Source organism: Oncorhynchus masou, chromosome 1 (assembly GCF_036934945.1).
Source record: "Oncorhynchus masou masou isolate Uvic2021 chromosome 1, UVic_Omas_1.1, whole genome shotgun sequence".
Classification (NCBI taxonomy): Eukaryota; Metazoa; Chordata; class Actinopteri; order Salmoniformes; family Salmonidae; genus Oncorhynchus; species Oncorhynchus masou.
This window is the reverse complement of record NC_088212.1, coordinates 14,897,253-14,916,909: the sequence shown is the minus strand read 5'-3', so window position 1 is coordinate 14,916,909 and position 19,657 is coordinate 14,897,253. Positions and strand designations below refer to the sequence as shown.

General features: G+C 47.8%; 1 pseudogene; it reads left to right on the top strand.

Moving 5' to 3' along the window:
- Window positions 1-16,392, top strand: part of LOC135546676 (cotranscriptional regulator ARB2A homolog) — a 337,690-nt pseudogene extending 321,298 nt beyond the window's left edge.
- Window positions 16,393-19,657: the final 3,265 nt, after the last annotated feature.

Genomic DNA, 19,657 nt, shown 5'->3' with positions numbered 1-19,657 from the left:
TCAACACCATAGGATCCTGGGACCACCTCAAATCCTGGACTTCCTGATCACCAAGCTATCCTCAGGATCCTGTCCCCTCCTATACTCCCTGACCCACGACTAAACACAACTCCAACACCATCATTAAGTTTGCTGACAATTGGATCCTGGACTTCCTCACACCCTATCCCTCAACGAACCAAGACTAAGGAGATGATTGTGGACAAATTCATTCTCATCGGTGTCCAAATTCACATCAAAAACAAACTAGATTGGTCCAAACACACCAAGACAGTCGTGAAGAGGGTACGACAAAGCCTATTCCCCCTCAGGAAACTAAAAAGATTTGGCATGTGTCCTGAGATCCTCAAAAGGTTCTATAGCTGCAACATCAAGAGCATCCTGATTGGTTGCATCACTGCCTGGTACGGCAATTGCTCGGCCTCCGACCGCAAGGCACTTCAGAGGGTAGTGCGTACGGCCCAGTACATCACTGGGGCTAAGCTGACTGCCATCCAGGACCTCTACACCAGACGGTGTCAGAGGAAGTCCCTAAAAATTGTCAAAGACCCCAGCCACCCCAGTCATAGACTGTTTTCTCTACTACCGCATGGCAAGCGGTACCGGAGTGCCAAGTCTAGGACAAAAAGGCTTCTCAACAGTTTTTACCCCCAAGCCATAAGACTCCTGAACAGGTAATCAAATGGCTACCTGGACTATCTGCATTGTGTGCCTCCCAACCCCTCTTTTTACGCTTCTGCTACTCTCTGTTTATCTTATATGCATAGTCACTTTAACTATACATTCATGTACATACTACCTAAATTGGCCCGATCAACCAGTGCTCCCGCACATTGGCTAACCGGGCTATCTGCATTGTGTCCCACCACCCGCCAACCCCTCTCATCATCATATATGCATAGTCACTTTAACGATACCTACATGTACATACTACCTCAATCATCCTGACTAACAGGTGTCTGTATATAGCCTCGCTACTCTTTTTTCAAATGTCTTCTTACTGTTGTTTTATTTCTTTATTTACCTACACACACACACACCACACACACACACACACACCTTTTTTCCCTCACCATTGGTTAGAGCCTGTAAGTAAGTATTTCACTGTAAGGTCTACACCTGTTGTATTCGGCGCACGTGACAAATAAACTTGGATTTAATTTATTGATAAATGATTCCATCGATACAGGTTGTTGATTCAAGCCATACACCGTGGTTGATGCCACTTGTTTTTCAAAGGTGGATATACAGGTCCTGTCCGAAATAAGTTCAACCTCGCTGCGTTAAAAACAAACAATTGCCACAATAACATGTTTCTGTCCTCCAGATCAAATATCAATACCTTCTAAATATTAATTCCTATTAATCAATGGTATTAATTCATCTGCATACCATCTGCATACCACCTTCTACAGTCAAGTCGTTATTGTCAAAGCCTCACATTTTGCAGCTGTAATATTAGACGTTAGAACGTATTTCATTTTGTTGTAATATTACAATCAAGCATTGATGCTTGCTATGGCACCTGTACCGCGCTGCATGGGTCACCTTCACAATAAAACAATCAGGAAATGTAGCTTCTTATAGGCAGGGACAATATTGTGTCCTTGGTAAGGTTTGAATGGTCTATATTGCACAGTTCCAACAATACCATTTTGAACAGAAGACTGAGAGTGAAGACTGAGAGTGAAGACTGAGAGTGAAGACTGAGAGTGACGACTGAGAGTGACGACTGAGAGTGAAGACTGAGAGTGAAGACTGAGAGTGAAGACTGAGAGTGAAGACTGAGAGTGACGACTGAGAGTGAAGACTGAGAGTGAAGACTGAGAGTGACGACTGAGAGTGAAGACTGAGAGTGACGACTGAGAGTGACGACTGAGAGTGAAGACTGAGAGTGACGACTGAGAGTGAAGACTGAGAGTGAAGACTGAGAGTGAAGACTAAGAGTGAAGACTGAGAGTGACGACTGAGAGTGAAGACTGAGAGTGAAGACTGAGAGTGAAGACTGAGAGTGACGACTGAGAGTGAAGACTGAGAGTGAAGACTGAGAGTGAAGACTGAGAGTGAAGACTGAGAGTGACGACTGAGAGTGACGACTGAGAGTGACGACTGAGAGTGAAGACTGAGAGTAAAGACTGAGAGTGAAGACTGAGAGTGAAGACTGAGAGTGAAGACTAAGAGTGAAGACTGAGAGTGACGACTGAGAGTGAAGACTGAGAGTGAAGACTGAGAGTGAAGACTGAGAGTGAAGACTGAGAGTGAAGACTGAGAGTGAAGACTGAGAGTGAAGACTGAGAGTGACGACTGAGAGTGACGACTGAGAGTAAAGACTGAGAGTAAAGACTGAGAGTGAAGACTGAGAGTGACGACTGAGAGTGAAGACTGAGAGTGACGACTGCGAGTGAAGACTGAGAGTGAAGACTGAGAGTGAAGACTGAGAGTGACGACTGAGAGTGAAGACTGAGAGTGGCTCACTGAAGAAGAAAGTGAGAGAGATGCTGAAGTTTTGCTTGAGCATGTGTTGTGATTTGTTTGATAGTGTCATTTTTTATTGAAGCCTCATTTGTGGGTTCCCAATTAGAATGTCCTGTATTGAACATAGAGAAGTGTCAATGACAGATCTGCCTCAAGAAAGAGTTTTAAGCAGGACTTAAACCCTACTAACATCGTACCACCAATAGACCATAGAATGTTGTAAATGTATGAATTTATTAATAAAAATCAAAAGCATATTACCTGTATCCATACTCAGATTTGATTAAGGCTGTGAAATATATGTTTTTTCTCAATAGCCTTCCTCAACTTGAACAGAAAGGAAAGTGAATGGAGGACAAATAGACCCCTTAGCGTTTAGATGAGAACCAGAGAATGTCTGACTAATACAGATAGTTATTGAAACAGTGCATTGTGTAGAGGAGTTGAGGGCCATGTTTCTGAAGGCCTTCTAGAGTGGGGGCCCTTGTCTCTGATGCACACGGCGACCCTGGAGAGAGAAGCCGCTTGACATTGAGAGGTGTTGTTGGGGTGGGCACATGTTTGGGCTTCGATTTTACTGAAGTGGACACTGGAGAATCAGACACGCGTATCCAATAGCGTGCTGCCCTTGGGCTCGGGTTATCTTGTAAATACTCTGCTCCAAGTCTATCAAAGCAGAGTCCTTTAAAGTGGCCAAGGCCAGTCATTCACTTTAAAATAAAAAAGCACTCCGTCTCCGAGCAGGGTGGGGGAGAGAGAGTAGGAGTGTGTGTTGTGTCATCCATTATTTGGTGGCTCTGGTCTCCCAGGTTCCACTGTGTGATGGTTTGAATAGTATGAGCACAAACGAAGAGACGATTTGAACAAGTTAATGTGAAAATATCTCTCTCTCTTCCTCAACCTCTCTCTTATCCAGTCCCATCAGCAGCCTCCGCACTAGCCATTCTGGTTCCTCATCTCCGGATGTGTGATGAGTTTTTCCTTGTTTTCTCCAAAAGCAAACACAATAATAATAAGAATAAAGAAACAATTAAAAGCAGTATGATAGACAGGAAATACTAACAGACCCCACTTACCAGCAACCATTGCATTAAAATGGCAGTGGTAATGTTGTTTTGATGAAATGCTGTGTTTCAGTCATTTGTGTCCGTGTGTCCGTGTGTGTGTGTGTGTGTGTATTTTTTGTTTGAGGGGATGTGAGTGGGATTAATCTATTGATTTGATTAAAGTAAAACGAAATACAGTGGAGTCACAGGGAACCACTAATATGTCATCATGTTTCAATCAGACTTCAGTGTTATCGTTATGATTGAAAGGAGTTCATCGGATGGTGAAGGGAACAGGGAGAAGGCCTACATTTAGGTTGAAATCAATCAGTTAGACCGTAGCCTTGTTTCTGTGCTCTGTGAGTTGGGACAAAGTTGTGCAGGTGCGCTGAGTGACCCTGACTCTGCTATGACCTCTCTTGACCCCTTCCCAATGCAATGACACATCTGGGCCATCTGACAGGCAAACAAAATGGCCGGGGAGCCCTCAGCGGCCCCACTCACCCGCGCGGCCCCACACACCCCGCGCGGCCCCACACACCCCGCGCGGCCCCACACACCCCCCCACACACCCCGCGCGCCACACACCCCGCGGCCCCACACACCCCGCGCGGCCCCACACACCCCGCGGCCCCACACACCCCGCGGCCCCACACACCCCGCGCCCCACACCCCGGCCCCACACACACACACCCCGCGCGCGGCCCCACACACCCCGCGCCCCACACACCCCGGCCCCACACACACCCGCGCGGCCCCACACACCCCGTCGCGGCCCCACACACCCGAACGGCCGGCCCACACACCCCCGCGGCACCACACACCCCCGCCCCACTCACCCCGCGGCCCCACACACCCCGCGCGGCCCCACACACCCCCGCGCGGCCCCACACACCCCGCGCCCCACACACCCCGCCCCACACACCCCGGGCCCCACACACCCCGCGCCCCACACACCCCGCGGCCCCACACACCCCCGCCCCCCCCCGACGGCACCACACACCCGCGCCCCACACACCACACCCCGCGCGGCCCCACTCACCCGACGGCACCACACACCCCGCGCGGCCCCACACACCACCGCGGCCCCACACACCCCGCGTCCCACACACCCCGCGCGGCCCCACACACCCCGCGGCCCCACACACCCCCGCGGCCCCACACACCCCGCGGCCCCACACACACCCCCGCGGCCCCACACACCCCGCGCGGCCCCACACACCCCGCGCGGCCCCACACACCCCGCGCGGCCCCACACACCCCGCGCGGCCCCACACACCCCGCGCGGCCCCACACACCCCGAACGGCACCACACACCCCGCGCGGCCCCACACACCCCGCGCGGCCCCACACACCCCGCGCGGCCCCACACACCCCGCGAGGCCCCACACACCCCGCGCGGCCCCACACACCCCACACGGGAGATAAACTAATAAGAGCCCCCATCAGGAGCGGACATCCGATCGTCTAACAAGCAGGACACAGAAAGCTATTCCCCACCTCTGATCTATGCAATGGATAGTTTCCACAAACACGGTCAGATATTGTTACAGCACAACCACCCATCACTTCAACATCCAAACGGGATAGAATGAGCTTCGATTACCTTTGAAAAGACAAACAAATTCTATGCGCACACTCAATTTGTGTTTTTAACAGAAACAATTTAACATGATAAAACGGGTGCTTATTGTCCCTGTACTTGCAGAATATTAAATGAGAGTTTGATATTTTATTATCCTGGTTTTCAGGATAATATCTTGTTTTGTAAAGTTCCTGTCGATTTAAATGTCACGTCTAGGGAAATTATTAAGCTTTTTAAATGTACGAAATTAAATGAATTTGTTCCAAAACTATTGAAAACATTAGATGTGACTCACAGACTAGACTGAAAATAATACACATTTGTACATGTGTGGAAGACAACAAATATCAGCACCCACCAAAGTATTATTATAATAATAGCTGTGTATTTCTGTAATAAATTCAGCAAAGGTACAGTGCATTCCAAAAGTATTCAGACCCCTTCACTTTTTCCACATTCTGTTACGTTACACACAGCCTTATTCTAAAATGAATTACATTTGATTTTTTTCCTCATTAATTTACAAACAATACCCCGTAATGACAAAGCAAAAACATGTTTTTAGTAATGTTTTATTTTAACTGAAATGTCACATATATGTAAGTATTCAGGCCCTTTACTCAGTACTTTGTTCAAGCACATTTGGCAGCGATTACAGCCTCAAGTCTTTTTTGGTATTATGCTACAGTTTATCCCATTCTCTGCCGATCCTCTCAAGCTCTGTCAGGTTGGATGGGGAGTGTCGCTGCACAGATATTTTCAGGTCTCTCCAGAGATGTTCGATCGGGTTCAAGTCCATGCTCTGGCTGGGCCACTCAAGGACATTCAGAGACTTGTCCCGAAGCCACTCCTGCGTTGTCTTGGCTGTGTGCTTGGCTGTGTGTTCGATCCTGACTAGTCTCCCAGTCCTTGCCTGTCCCTGTAAGGATGGTATTGGCCAGGTTTTGGGCGGTGCCAGGTTTCCTCCAGACGTGGCGCTTGGCGTTCAGGCCAAACGTTCAATCTTGGTTTCATCAGACCAGAGAATCGTGTTTCTCATGATCTGAGAGTACTTTAGGTGCCTTTTGGCAAACTCCAAGTGGGCTGTCGTGTGCCTTTTACTAAGGAGTGGCTTCTGTCTGGCCACTCTGCCATAAAGGCCTGATTGGTGGAGTGCTGCAGAGATGGTTGTCCTTCTGGAAGGTTATCCCATCTCCACAGAAGAACTCTGGTGCTCTGTCAGAGTGACCATCATGTTCTTGGTCACCTCCCTGACCAAGGCCCTTCTCCCCTGATTGCTCTGTTTGGCCAGGCGGCCAGCTCTAGGAAAAGTCTTGGTGGTTCCAAACTTCTTCCATTTAGGAATGATGGAGGTCACTGTGTTCTTGGGGATCTTCAATGCTGAGAAATGTTTTGGTACCCTTCCCCAGATCTGTGTCTCAACACAATCATGTCTCGGATCTCTACGGACAATTCCTTCGACATCTTGGCTTGGTTTTTGCTCTGACATGCACTGTCAACTGTGGGTCTTATATAGACAGGTATTTGCCTTTCCAAATCATGTCCAATCAATTGAATTGACCACAGGTGTTCTCCAATCAAGTTGTAGAAACATCTCAAGGATGATCAATGGAAACAGGATGCACCTGAGCTCAATTTCGAGTCTCATGGCAACGGGTCTGAATACTTCTATAAATAAGGTGTTTCTGTTTTTTATTTTTTTTAAACCTGTTTTTGCTTGTTCATTGTGGGGAATTGTGTGTAGCTTTATTAGGATTTTTTTGAAATCCATTTTAGAATAAGGCTTTAACTTAACAAAATGTGGACTGAGTGAAGGGGTCTGAATAATTTCCGAATGCACTGTATATGGCCCTTCATGCTCACATCAATGTATCAATATAATTAGGAATTATGAAAAGAAAGTTTGATGAAAAAAATAGGCCATTAGTACACAAGCAATTAAGTGATGGGGCTTTAAATAATGTACCACATATGAAAACTAATTATAACCAGCTTGTTTCTTTGATTCAGTCTTTCTCTCTTATAGTCACTCGAGGTGTTACTTTGACTCTTCAATCAACTACCGTTTGTTTTGATCTATAACAGTACATGACCACTTGTGACAGCATAGAGCACTCAGCGACTACTGAAGGGAAGAACGCATGGTCCACAGCTACAGAGCAGTTCATTATTCCCTCAAACACCTTTCGTTCTCTTACCTCATCCCACACCACTGATAACAATATTGTGCGTGTGTGTGTGCGACTCGCGACCGTGTAAGTCACATAGAGATCAAACAGCCAGTCAATTACCCTGAGAGGAATCCAGTGGCTGTGACAGGGGAGGCTAAGCATCTAGGATCAAATAGACTGCATCTGTTGGTGCTGTCTGTCACTGTCCATCATCAGAGAGGAGAACATAGAACAACCAATAGAGAGGCTTGGAGGGGTGAGAAAACACAGGTTAACCAATAGAGGTGCTTGAAGGAATGAGGGAACACAGGTTAACCAATAGAGAGGCTTGGAGAGGTGAGGGAACACAGGTTAACCAATAGAGATGCTTGGAGGGGTGAGGGAACACAGGTTAACCAATAGAGAGGCTTGGAGGGGTGAAGGAACACAGGTTAACCAATAGAGAGGCTTGGAGAGGTGAGGGAACACAGGTTAACCAATAGAGAGGCTTGGAGGGGTGAAGGAACACAGGCAGGTTAACCAATAGAGAGGCTTGGAGAGGTGAGGGAACACAGGTTAACCAATAGATAGGCTTGGAGGGGTGAGGGAACACAGGTTAACCAATAGAGAGGCTTGGAGGGGTGAGGGAACACAGGTTAACCAATAGAGAGGCTTGGAGAGGTGAGGGAACACAGGTTAACCAATAGAGAGACTTGGAGGGGTGAGGGAACACAGGTTAACCAATAGAGAGGCTTGGAGAGGTGAGGGAACACAGGTTAACCAATAGATAGGCTTGGAGGGGTGAGGGAACACAGGTTAACCAATAGAGAGGCTTGGAGGGGTGAGGGAACACAGGTTAACCAATAGAGAGGCTTGGAGAGGTGAGGGAACACAGGTTAACCAATAGAGAGACTTGGAGGGGTGAGGGAACACAGGTTAACCAATAGAGAGGCTTGGAGAGGTGAGGGAACACAGGTTAACCAATAAGGTCTTACAGATGGGTTATGGGGTCCATTCCTTGATTTGTGGAAATTGGAGAGGAGGGTGACCCCTGAATCTTACATAACTTTTAATTTCAAAAATATGTGGTGTACACAGGTGTTTGATTCATGTACACATTATGATGGTTGCTTTATTGGAGGAAACAGATGACATTAAAGTTATATCTCTAATTCTATACAATTAATTCCTACCTGAGATAATGATTCATAAAATAAGCATACACATTACGCGTTATAACATTAGTCCAGAAATATATGTTTTATATCTTAAGGTATCATATTCAAGCGTTATAAAAACAGCACATCTCAAGAAGTATACAAAAGTGAGCCTTCGAGACACATTTTAATTTGCATACATTATCACATTGACACCATGACCTGATCATTGGCTCATGAAAAAGCTTTCTTTTAATTCCCCAACTTTTACATAAGAGACTGGGGGAGGAAGGGTGAAGCCCAATCCACTCAGACTGTTTATAGGAGAGACTGGGGGAGGAAGGGTGAAGCCCAATCCACTCAGACTGTTTATAGGAGAGACTGGGGGAGGAAGGGTGAAGCCCAATCCACTCAGACTGTTTATAGGAGAGACTGGGGGAGGAAGGGTGAAGCCCAATCCACTCAGACTGTTTATAGGAGAGACTGGGGAGGAAGGGTGATGCCCAATCCACTCAGACTGTTTATAGGAGAGACTGGGGGAGGAAGGGTGAAGCCCAATCCACTCAGACTGTTTATAGGAGAGACTGGGGGAGGAAGGGTGAAGCCCAATCCACTCAGACTGTTTATAGGAGAGACTGGGGAGGAAGGGTGAAGCCCAATCCACTCAGACTGTTTATAGGAGAGACTGGGGGAGGAAGGGTGAAGCCCAATCCACTCAGACTGTTTATAGGAGAGACTGGGGGAGGAAGGGTGAAGCCCAATCCACTCAGACTGTTTATAGGAGAGACTGGGGGAGGAAGGGTGAAGCCCAATCCACTCAGACTGTTTATAGGAGAGACTGGGGGAGGAAGGGTGGGGAAGGGTGAAGCCCAATCCACTCAGACTGTTTATAGGAGAGACTGGGGGAGGAAGGGTGAAGCCCAATCCACTCAGACTGTTTATAGGAGAGACTGGGGGAGGAAGGGTGAAGCCCAATCCACTCAGACTGTTTATAGGAGAGACTGGGGGAGGAAGGGTGAAGCCCAATCCACTCAGACTGTTTATAGGAGAGACTGGGGGAGGAATCCACTCAGACTGTTTATAGGAGAGACTGGGGGAGGAGGGTGAAGCCCAATCCACTCAGACTGTTTATAGGAGAGACTGGGGGAGGAAGGGTGAAGCCCAATCCACTCAGACTGTTTATAGGAGAGACTGGGGGAGGAAGGGTGAAGCCCAATCCACTCAGACTGTTTATAGGAGAGACTGGGGGAGGAAGGGTGAAGCCCAATCCACTCAGACTGTTTATAGGAGAGACTGGGGGAGGAAGGGTGAAGCCCAATCCACTCAGACTGTTTATAGGAGAGACTGGGGGAGGAAGGGTGAAGCCCAATCCACTCAGACTGTTTATAGGAGAGACTGGGGGAGGAAGGGTGAAGCCCAATCCACTCAGACTGTTTATAGGAGAGACTGGGGGAGGAAGGGTGAAGCCCAATCCACTCAGACTGTTTATAGGAGAGACTGGGGGAGGAAGGGTGAAGCCCAATCCACTCAGACTGTTTATAGGAGAGACTGGGGGAGGGAGGGTGAAGCCCAATCCACTCAGACTGTTTATAGGAGAGACTGGGGGAGGGAGGGTGAAGCCCAATCCACTCAGACTGTTTATAGGAGAGACTGGGGGAGGAAGGGTGAAGCCCAATCCACTCAGACTGTTTATAGGAGAGACTGGGGGAGGAAGGGTGAAGCCCAATCCACTCAGACTGTTTATAGGAGAGACTGGGGGAGGAAGGGTGAAGCTCAATCCACTCAGACTGCTTATAGGAGAGACTGGGGGAGGAAGGGTGAAGCTCAATCCACTCAGACTGTTTATAGGACAGAATTCACTTTCCACACAGCACCGTGGCATTTAATCCATCCCTACATCTTTTAAGGATGGCATGAGTGAACTAACTGTCCTCTCTCCCTCTGCTCACCCTGCGAGTCTGGCGGTTAGGTTAGCTCTGAGAGAAACCAGTAGGCTGGACGTCTGGCGGTCAGGTTGGCTTTGAGAGAAACCCGTAGGCTGGAAGTCTGGCTGTCAGGTTAGCTCTGAGAGAAGCCAGTGAGCTGGAAGTCTGGTGGTCAGGTTAGCTCTGAGAGAAGCCAGCAAGCTGGAAGTCTGGTGGTCAGGTTAGCTCTGAGAAAACCCAGAAGGCTGGAAGTCTGGCGCTCAGGTTAGCTCTGAGAGAAGCCAGCGAGCTGGAAGTCTGGTGGTCAGGTTAGCTCTGAGAGAAACTAGTAGGCTGGACGTCTGGTGGTCAGGTTACCTCTGAGAGAAGCCAGCAAGCTTGAAGTCTGGTGGTCAGGTTAGCTCTGAGAAAAACCAGAAGGCTGGAAGTCTGGCGGTCAGGTTAGCTCTGAGAGAAGCCAGCGAGCTGGAAGTCTGGTGGTCAGGTTAGCTCTGAGAGAAACCAGTAGGCTGGAAGTCTGGTGGTCAGGTTAGCTCTGAGAGAAACCAGTAGGCTGGAAGTCTGGTGGTCAGGTTACCTCTGAGAGAAACCAGCAAGCTTGAAGTCTGGTGGTCAGGTTAGCTCTGAGAAAAACCAGAAGGCTGGAAGTCTGGCGGTCAGGTTAGCTCTGAGAGAAGCCAGCGAGCTGGAAGTCTGGTGGTCAGGTTAGCTCTGAGAGAAACCAGTAGGCTGGAAGTCTGGTGGTCAGGTTAGCTCTGAGAGAAACCAGTAGGCTGCACGTCTGGTGGTCAGGTTAGCTCTGAGAGAAGCCGGCAAGCTGGAAGTTCGGCGGTCTGGTTAGCTCTAAGAGAAACCAGTAGGCTGGAAGTCTGGTGGTCAGGTTAGCTCTGAGAGAAACCAGTAGGCTGGAAGTCTGTTAGCTCTGAGAGAAACCAGTAGGCTGGAAGTCTGTTAGCTCTGAGAGAAACCAGTAGGCTGGAAGTCCAGCGGTCAGGTTAGCTCTGAGAGAAACCAGCAAGCTGGAAGTCTGGTGGTCAGGTTAGCTCTGAGAGAAACCAGTAGGCTGGAAGTCTGTTAGCTCTGAGAGAAACCAGTAGGCTGGAAGTCTGTTAGCTCTGAGAGAAACCAGTAGGCTGGAAGTCCAGCGGTCAGGTTAGCTCTGAGAGAAACCAGCAAGCTGGAAGTCTGGTGGTCAGGTTAGCTCTGAGAGAAACCAGTAGGCTGGAAGTCTGGTGGTCAGGTTAGCTCTGAGAGAAACCAGTAGGCTGGAAGTCTGTCTGTCAGGTTAGCTCTGAGAGAAACCAGTAGGCTGGAAGTCTGTCGGTCTGGTTAGATTTGAGAGAAACCAGTAGGCTGGAAGTCTGTGGGTCAGGTTAGCTTTGAGAGAAACCAGTAGGCTGGAAGTCCGGTGGTCAGGTTAGCTCTGAGAGAAACCAGTAGGCTGGTAGTCTGGCGGTCAGGTTAGCTCTGAGAGAAGCCAGCAAGCTGTAAGTCTGGCGGTCAGGTGAGCTCTGAGAGAAGCCAGTAGGCTGGAAGTTCGGTGGTCAGGTTAGCTCTGAGAGAAGCCAGCAAGCTGGAAGTTCGGTGGTCAGGTTAGCTCTGAGAGAAACCAGCAAACTGGAAGTTCGGTGGTCAGGTTAGCTCTGAGAGGAACCAGTAGGTTGGAAGTCTGGCGGTCAGGTTAGCTCTGTGAGAAGACAGCGAGCTGGAAGTCTGGTGGTCAGGTTAGCTCAGAGAAACTAGTAGGCTGGAAGTCTGGTGGTCAGGTTAGCTCTGAGAGAAACTAGTAGGCTGGACGTCTGGTGGTCAGGTTACCTCTGAGAGAAGCCAGCAAGCTTGAAGTCTGGTGGTCAGGTTAGCTCTGAGAAAAACCAGAAGGCTGGAAGTCTGGCGGTCAGGTTAGCTCTGAGAGAAGCCAGCGAGCTGGAAGTCTGGTGGTCAGGTTAGCTCTGAGAGAAACCAGTAGGCTGGAAGTCTGGTGGTCAGGTTAGCTCTGAGAGAAACCAGTAGGCTGGACGTCTGGTGGTCAGGTTAGCTCTGAGAGAAGCCGGCAAGCTGGAAGTTCGGTGGTCTGGTTAGCTCTGAGAGAAACCAGTAGGCTGGAAGTCTGGTGGTCAGGTTAGCTCTGAGAGAAACCAGTAGGCTGGAAGTCTGTTAGCTCTGAGAGAAACCAGTAGGCTGGAAGTCCAGCGGTCAGGTTAGCTCTGAGAGAAACCAGCAAGCTGGAAGTCTGGTGGTCAGGTTAGCTCTGAGAGAAACCAGTAGGCTGGAAGTCTGTTAGCTCTGAGAGAAACCAGTAGGCTGGAAGTCTGTTAGCTCTGAGAGAAACCAGTAGGCTGGAAGTCCAGCGGTCAGGTTAGCTCTGAGAGAAACCAGCAAGCTGGAAGTCTGGTGGTCAGGTTAGCTCTGAGAGAAACCAGTAGGCTGGAAGTCTGGTGGTCAGGTTAGCTCTGAGAGAAACCAGTAGGCTGGAAGTCTGTCGGTCAGGTTAGCTCTGAGAGAAACCAGTAGGCTGGTAGTCTGGCGGTCAGGTTAGCTCTGAGAGAAGCCAGCAAGCTGTAAGTCTGGCGGTCAGGTGAGCTCTGAGAGAAACCAGTAGGCTGGAAGTCTGTCGGTCTGGTTAGATTTGAGAGAAACCAGTAGGCTGGAAGTCTGGGGGTCAGGTTAGCTCTGAGAGAAACCAGTAGGCTGGAAGTCCGGTGGTCAGGTTAGCTCTGAGAGAAACCAGTAGGCTGGTAGTCTGGCGGTCAGGTTAGCTCTGAGAGAAGCCAGCAAGCTGTAAGTCTGGCGGTCAGGTGAGCTCTGAGAGAAGCCAGTAGGCTGGAAGTTCGGTGGTCAGGTTAGCTCTGAGAGAAGCCAGCAAGCTGGAAGTTCGGTGGTCAGGTTAGCTCTGAGAGAAACCAGCAAACTGGAAGTTCGGTGGTCAGGTTAGCTCTGAGAGGAACCAGTAGGTTGGAAGTCTGGCGGTCAGGTTAGCTCTGAGAGAAGCCAGCGAGCTGGAAGTCTGGTGGTCAGGTTAGCTCAGAGAAACTACTAGGCTGGACGTCTGGCGGTCAGGTTAGCTCTGAGAGAAGCCAGCAAGCTGGAAGTCTGGTGGTCAGGTTAGCTCTGAGAAAAACCAGAAGGCTGGAAGTCTGGCGGTCAGGTTAGCTCTGAGAGAAGCCAGCGAGCTGGAAGTCTGGTGGTCAGGTTAGCTCTGAGAGAAGCCAGCAAGCTGGAAGTTCGGTGGTCAGGTTAGCTCTGAGAGGAACCAGTAGGCTGGTGAGGGTCCTTCTCTAAAACAGCATTCAGAACACACCACTGACAACACTCAATTAGCGTCCACACACTGCATATTAAAGAAGGAGTAGACGAGGTCTGTAAAAGGCTGTTAGTTAGCGAGGCCCGGACGCCGGTAGACATCAGAGGCCTGTGCAAAGCCGCAGAGTGGGCAGAGCTCAAACGGGAGTCACCGGAGTGGCCTGGCTCATCAGCATATCGGCACGGAGACGCATTCCCGCTGACCCCGGCGCTGGGATCGGGCATAGCAGCTTGCGGCACTCCGGAGTTCAGTGCCGGTTTGAGGTGAAGAAAGGAGAGCCTTGGAATCGATCGCTCCTGAATAAAGAAAGAAAAAACAACTTGTTAAGGAGCAATGAGACGGAAAAAAAGAAGAGGAGAGATTCCTGTGCTTCAAATTGGATATAAATGATAGATGTGAGGTGCGAGCATGGCTGACTTTGTTTTCCAGGGGAGTGTGTTGTTGTGTTAAGCCCTACACAGGTAACACACTGTGGGTCTGGGAGTTGTTGACTCACTGATTGCTAGGCTAGTCAATCTGTCCTGAGGCAGTGATCTTAGACTAGTCTGGTAAACCATGTACAGTGACCACCCAGCCCAGAACAAACCAGACGAGACCAGCCCAGCCCAGACCAGCCTGGGCCCTCACCCCTCCATCTCCATTATCACAGCCAGCCAGGTGGTCAATCTAATAAACATGGGGTCAATATAGCGGCCATCAGAGGACCCTCTTTGGAGGAGACCTTAAAGGTTATTTTTAATTCTATCCCTCCGGCCTGGTGCATGTAGAAGGGAGGAGAGGAGAGAACAGGATGAGAAGAGGAGGAGAGGGCTCCCACTGAACTGGTATCCTGATCCATCAACAGAGTAGCAAGGGCCCCATGAACTGATCTTATGAAGCTGTATTGGAAACAGGTACATAAGCCTGCTGATCTGGGAGTCTATTAGATGGCTAATACAGAGGAATAACACTGCTATGATGTCTGGATATTCACTGAGTGGACAAATATTAAGAACAACTTCCTAATATTGAGTTGTAACCCCAGCCTCATTTCATCGGGCATGGACTCTACAAGGTGTTGAAAGCATTCCATACCCCTTTCAAAGGCAATCACATTTTTGGTTTTGCCCATTCACGCTCTGAATGGCGCACATACACAATCCATGTCTCAATTGTCTCAAGGCAAAATCCTTCTTTAACCTGTCTCCTCCCCTTCATCTACACTGATTGGAGTGGATCTAACAAGTTATAATAAGGGATCATATCATACCTGGTCAATCTGTCATCGAAAGAGCAGGTGTTCTTAATGTTTTGTCCACTCAGTGTATACCCCCAAATGCATAAACCAGCAAGCAGCCCCGAAGCATCAACCTGTCTCTCCCTACAATGTGCTCACTACCCCAAACTGTGTATCTATGCTATAATAGAGTAACACCATTGTATCACACTCTATACTGGTTTCTCGGAGATGGTGTCTGGGTACTGCTTCACAACACATTACAGTATGTTTCTAAGCAGCCTAGCCACCTGCTAGTAGGGAAATAAGTAGTGGTAGGGAGAAAAATCGATAGTTACATATTTGGATATTGTTTTTGACAATATATCGCAATATTAGTTTTGCGCTAATCAGCTGTGTCTGCATGAAAACGCAACTATTTTTCCTTCATATCTTGTTTTCCATCTTTTTTAAATAGTGAGCAATGTTCATAATTTCTCATGCTCTCTTGCCCCTCTGCAGCCAACATATACTGAGCAATATGTTTGGAACATCGAACTGTAAAAACAATGACAATATCGAATCAAAATAGTTGTAGAATTGTGAGAATCACAATAGATATCGGATCAGGAACTAAGTATTGAGATATCATATTGTGAGGTCCCTGGCAATTCCCAGTCCTAGAAATAAGCCATTAGCCACTGGTTGTGATTGGTTGGTGAGGAGCTGGCGGTGGAGCAGCTGCAATAACAGAGGTGTTGTGTAGCAGCTTTCGCAGCGAAACAGCGAACCCCTGACCTCGGAGAGCCGAGAGGAACCCGAGGCGTGTGTACCAGATTTCAGGCTCCCCGTGACCCCAACATGGGAACTGGCTCACCTGGAGAGGGGAAACCGAGCCCCCCCTCAGATCACCTGATACGCTGGCTGCCTTAGTGCCTTCTCACCACTGCCTCTTTCAAGCAACCCCGAGAATGAATGAATAACGGGCCACTGGTTTTGCTTAGTGCATCCATTGTGCATAACTCGCATTACATTAAGAGACAGACACGGGAGAGTATGTGGTGTGCACTATCATGAATCAAGTTGGATCAAATATTAAGACTATCCTGTTGGACTGCTGGGTCAGAAGTTAAAATGGATGTAATGTCCAATAAGCTTGTTGCTTGCAGTGGATACACGCTTAGCTACAGTATCCAGGTTTAGAGGAGAATTACGTTCTCTATTTACAAAATGATTTCTCTCTAGCCTGTTAAGTGTGTGTGGTGTAACTGTAGTGTATATTATGCTTTATGTGACTATCCTCCCTCTGTTGTTTCACAGTGTACGGAGTGTTAAACCCGTCTCTTTGTGCCTATGTATTGTGCAGGTACAGAGCGACACGAGCTGACATCATGGAGGAGTTTCAACTCCATCTTCCAGTTCTTCAGCAAGGCTCAACAGACTGGGAATGAGTACGAGGAGTCCTCCAACACGGTCACCACATGCAGCTCCCACAGGACCAAACATGAACATAACCACGACGACTAGAACTACACCAACAGGAGGGAAACACGGGGGGAGGGTCAAATCCTCTCTATTTACCCTCATTCCTCCCTCCCTCATCTTTGTGTGATCTCTCCCTTCGAGCTGAGCCCATCACCCGGCTCGCAGATGCATTGTTTTACTGGCAGAGTGCGGGTTGGCGGTGGTGGTGTATACATCGCAATAGCGCTTTGCATTATTTCTAGATGAGTGCAACTGTCAAAGCAATATGGGCTGAGTGTTTGCGCTTACCATGGGCTGTGGCGCTTGGCTGTGGTCTGGGCCACGTAGCAGCGGCAGTGGCTCAGATTAAGGCTGACAGGCGCTGTGCACAGTGCACCGTGGTGCACCTCCAACTGTCCTGACATCACCCTGAATGAGCTAATGCCCCAGCAGCCCTGTCCACCACTCCCCGAGGTCCCAAAACCTGCCTGACCCACGGGTCTCACAGTCCTCCTCAACAAACACCACTCATACACTTAGAATATCTCCCTCCCTCAACCCAACCCCCCACCCTCAACACAAACCCCCTCCCTCACCTCAACCCAACCCACCTCCCTCCCTCTCTCACCTCAACCCAACCCCCCACCCTCAACCCAAACCCCTCCCTCACCTCAACCCAACCCTCAACCCAACCCCCCTCCTTCACCTCAACCCAACCCCCACCTTCAACCCAAACCCCTCCCTCCCTCACCTCAACCCAACCCTCAACACAACCCCCTCCTTCACCTCAACCCAACCCTCCTTCACCTCACCTCAACCCAACCCCCACCCTCAACCCAACACACACCCTCAACCGAACCCCCCTCCTTCACCTCAACCCAACCCCCCACCCTCAACCCAACCCCCTCCTTCACCTCAACCCAACCCCCCATCACCTCAACCCAACCCCCTTCACCTCAACCCAATCCCCTCCTTCACCTCAACCCAACCCCCACCCTCAACCCAACACACACCCTCAACCCAATCCCCCTCCTTCAACTCAACCCAACCCCCCTCCTTCACCTCAACCCAACCCCCCTCCTTCACCTCAACCAAACACACCCTCACCACAAACAATGGTTTTAACAGTTGTAAACATGCTCCATTAACATTCTAATTTTAATGTAAAGCAAATGTGTTGTTTTTATGTTTCCTTCCCTTACCCTTTACCTTCCCCAAACACACACACTTTTTATAAAGACACATTTTCTGTCAAGTGTGGTCCTGTTTATACCTTACTTTGGAAGGTTGCACTGCACTGTTTATGACAGCTGATATACTGTTGGGGTTCGGTTTTCTTTTGCTTGGTTTTTTATCTTACTTTCTCTCAGTGTTTAGCTAGATTTTAATGCGCCCTAATAACTTTTTGAATCAGACCAAATAAGGTCCCAGAGTGATTGTCTATGATTTTTAATTTGTAAAAATGACATGTTTTACTGTACCTTTTTTCCCTGTTTGAGATCCATGAAATTGATGCCCCTGGATGATTGCATCTGATTAAACAAATAAAACAACCATAACCTGTGCTAGAAATGAAGAATTCAAGACACTGAGCAGATTTAAAATCATTTAAAGCCCAGCATCAAAATGAGTTTTAGGTATATCTCATTTTAATAGAAACAAGAAGTCAACTTCAATATATCCCGTTGCACGTGTCGGGAAAGCCAAGATTTCAATATTCTCCTACACCTAGATGATATATGTGTTTATATATGTTGGAAGAAATGTAACACATTTATTTTCCAAAACAGTTTCCTCAAGTGCAAACAGAAAAGTGACAAAGAAATCAGCACTGGCTCAGCCTTGCGTAATCTCAGTCTGCTGGGACATAAACAAGATCAAAAATACAGTATATTTCCACGACGTTTTGGTGAGTTATAAATCACTCAAAGTTGAATAGAATAGCCTTCTAATATGCCCAGATATTAGTCTAAACGAGACAAAAACCCCGTGATACACCTCCCGACACACCCACGGTCTACCCAGACATGCGTTACCTTTCGCCGGCTTCATGTGTTGATGTATTTATGAGGGGAGATAAGACATGTTTTGGTATACATTTGACCTTTTTATTTCGCTGTGAATAACAGCCACTGGTGATATATTGAGGCTTTTGTGGGTTATTAAACACTTAATTGCTTTTGTTAGTAATGAGAGCGCAGTCTGGGCAGTTGTAATTTTCATATGATTTTTATTAATGACTCTTTGGATGTCACTCAAGAAGTTAACTTGTTTGATTTGGGGAATATGCATATTAACGGAGGAGTTTAATTTCAGGATACTGTTGACATGTGTGTTCCCTTCACACGAAGGAAAAAAACGGTTGCTATTTTACTTCATTATGCATATATTGTTGCCTTAGGAATAAAGAAGACACTATGTTGACTGGTATTTTTAATAAAGACCAACAAGCCATATGTGAATGGATCAAAAGTAATGGGAGCAGCCTTAAACCAAATCTAAAGCACAGTGGATATGTCAATTGTGACTAATTCTAACAATTGCTCTTGAATATGTTATTGTTTCAGATTGTATCCGTTTTATTGATCCAATAAGTCATGCTCACTATTAAAGACATCCATGCTTTGTGATTAAATATAGCGTTTGAAAAGCATTTTGTACCTTTTGTTTTTCCAATTTTTACATTGACTTTGATGTAACTTAGTTTCAACTATTGCCTATTAAAATGTAATTATTTGTATGTAAAGTAAGCTTTTATCATCCACCAATCGGCATGTTTCCATTCCCATCGATGACATATTTTTTGTAAATATGTCAGTTGCTAAAATGTTATTAAAAAGTTGAAGAGTCGATGGAGTTTCCAACTACCACGTGGCCCATGGGGATTTTTTTTTCAAATACCCTGATACATATTTATAATTTTACATTTACGTCGTTTAGCAGACGCTCTGATCCAGAAACAATTCAGGTTAAGTGCCTTGCTCAAGGGCACGTTGACTGATTTTTCACCTAGTAGGCTCGGGGATTCGAACCAGTGACTTTTCGGTTACTGGCCCAACGCTGCGCTAGGCTGCCTGGCCCTGTTTTTTGTAATACCATGGTCAATCTAACAGTTCTATTTGTTCTTCATTTAGGCTATGTTATATATCTCGTTATAAACCAACAAAAGGCATCGGCGAGGTAACCCATAGATTAGATGACATAATTCGGTAATAGAATAATGTTTTCTTTAATTTACCACACATAACATGTTCATATAGGCTACGCTACCCAAGTCATAGGGGCAGGTTTGCTCAAGAGGGAAGGAAAAGAAGGTGAACGTTGAGAGAAGGTCGACCTTGGGAACTCTGTAGCCTGTT